This window comes from Carlito syrichta, unplaced genomic scaffold (assembly GCF_000164805.1).
Source record: "Carlito syrichta isolate Samal-C Ts95f unplaced genomic scaffold, Tarsius_syrichta-2.0.1 Scaffold308261, whole genome shotgun sequence".
NCBI classification, from domain to species: Eukaryota; Metazoa; Chordata; class Mammalia; order Primates; family Tarsiidae; genus Carlito; species Carlito syrichta.
In genome coordinates, this window is record NW_007252357.1 from 374,964 (window position 1) to 377,718 (window position 2,755).

Genomic DNA, 2,755 nt, shown 5'->3' on the forward strand with positions numbered 1-2,755 from the left:
GGGAGAGAGAGAGAGAGAGAGAGAGAGAGAGAGAGAGAGAGAGAGAGAGAGATTTGGAGCACCCATTGGACAACACGAAGTTCTTGCCCTATTGGAGCTTGTATTCCATTGGGAAAGAAAGACAAGTGAGTGACCAAGCACATAAGCCACAGATGTCTAAGCAGGCAGAATCTATAATTTCTGATGACAAAACTAAAGCAGGCTAAGAGGACAGCAAGTTTAAATAACTCAATTCAATTTGCCTATTATAGACCCAGAATTGCTGACTTCTAGTCCAGGGTACTTTCCGCTTCATGATATCCTAGAAGAGACATAATCTTAAAGCATTTCCAACTCTTGACATAGGCTGTATAATTTGTTAATTGTGTTTTCTTTAATATCACAGTATTCCATTTAGAATTGGGACAAATAACTTTGAAATAGAAAATCAAACCAAAAGAATGTTTTTGTGAGATATGCAACTTGGCTTTCTGCCCACTATTACAAGCCCAATTCTTTGGCTAATGTTGATAGCTGCAAAATAGCAGTAATGCAACAATAAACATCTTTCAGTGCATACTATGTGATAAATCCTGCACTACTAGTAAAAAACAACAGCAAACAAACAAAAACCACTTTGTTTTCTTTCAGGGTCTTATGACTCTGAGGAGAGGAGAGGCATTAATGAAAGCCTTTTATTGTTGCCTATACCTTTATCTCCCCCACCCTGCCAAATAATGCAAAATTGAAAGTAGAGAGGCAGACAAACACTGCTGCAAATGCAAAGAGTAATTCTAATATTAAAGAAGAACAACCCAGGAAGACACAACCACTAACAAGCATTAAAAAAAGGCAGAACAAACCCTTGTATAGAATCTTGCTGACAAGTGCTATTAAATATTAATTCTATAGACCGTGGAGACATCATTAAACAAACATATACACCCTGATGCTGAATGTGCACTGGTCCAAGCATTTGTTTTACACGTGGTTGTTGGCTAGGTGTAGTCTTTTGTGTTGCTTTACCAGGCAGGAGACAGTTTTCTTTCTGCCTCCATTAATTGTATCCTTACACATCACTGAAATTCTCATTGCCTTTTTGGTGATTTGTCTTGTCTTTGCCTTTCATTTAATTGGAAAGACAATTTTTAGGGAGAATGAAGGGAGTTACCTGTTTGAGGGCTGTCATGCATGGATAGAAATGTTTCATGTTTAGATAGTGATCTCTTAGATTTAAAGACCCAGTGCTACATGCAGGGTGTTTAGAGAAATTCAAGCCCTGGTTGACCTTTGCCCAGTTTAATAGCACTTTCCAACTTCTCCTCAGGACTAAGGATTCTATAATAAAGATCCTAAATATTAAGGAAGAAAGAAAGATTCTAACCCAATGAAACTAACCAAGTTTATGTGTGTAGTTTAGTCCTAAAATATGGATGAACTTAACTATAAATATGAAGGAATGACTGTACTATATTTGGAACAATAATCATGGAACTGCCAAGGGTTGTAAGGAGCATCTGGTCCAGTGGTTCTCAAGCTTCAGTGACATTAGAACATCCTTGTTGAGGCTGATTGTCACTCTCCACCTCCAGAGTTTCTGATTCAGAGGGACTGGGTGGAGGCCTGAGAAACTGTATTTCTAACAAGTTTCCAGGTGCTGCTATGCTGCTGGTTTGGAACCACACTTTGAGAATCAGTGATCCAGTTTAATGCTCTCATTTTACAAATCAAGAAAAATGAGAATTGCAGATGTTATTACAATTTGCCTAAGGTTACACCTTTAGCTAAAAGCTGATCCTCCAATGGAAGAAACGTCTCTTGGCCTACACCATGCTTTTCCCATTGCACCAAGGAGAACGTTAGAGATGCTATAGGAAGATCATAACCCTGTTACTGTATCAGGAAGTCCCACTCTGGGTTCCTCATTCTGCCGAGGGGTCTGAGAGTCATTCAGTGAAGAACAGGAGAGCATCTAAGGGATCCCTAGCCCCACCACCCTTCCCACGCAGTAATCAAGCTTCGGGTGTGACATGTCCAGGGCTGCATCACCACCAGGCACTGAGATGGGCTCAGAACCCAGCTCTCCAGAATCCCAAGGTAAGCTCCTTCTGCCCCTAACCTCATCAGATGAGGCAACCATGAGGCAACCATTTTCGGCCTTCTCTGGGAGATGTTCCGGCCAGCTGAAATCATAAAAAACAAAAAACCATGGCCACGGCCTGCCTTCAAGGAAGACTTCTTCCAAGCGGAACCACAGTCCGGTTTTTTGTTTCAGAACCTCCTGGAAGAGGTTCTAACACAACGAAAGGGCCACCTCACGACCTTTCCGGGACCTTGTGCCTTCAAGGACACCCTCCTTCATTAAAGAATAATAACCGTGACCTTTGGCGACTGCACTGGCGGAAAGACAAATACAATTCAGGCTGGCTTCACTGTTCTATATCCGTGATGATTTTTCCTGATTTTAAAATAAATTAAAATGGAAACATTTTTGTGGACCCCTCCAAGTGTGGCGGGCCCAAGGCACAGTGCCACCTGTGCCTCTCGGTTAAGGGGGCGTTGGGCTGTTGGTGACTCAGCTCTAGGTTTTGCACTGGAGAACAAAAGGGGGGTAGGTCGAGGGCGTTCAGGCCCGAATCTGGGGACAGCGACCGTTGCCAGACGGTGCTGTGCGGCGTTCGGGTGGAGCAGCCCCGGCGCCCGCGGTGGCCGCGGGAGGGCGGCGGGGGCGCGCAGCCATCGGCCGGGCCCCTCTAGCCTCAGGTGGCGGCGGCTG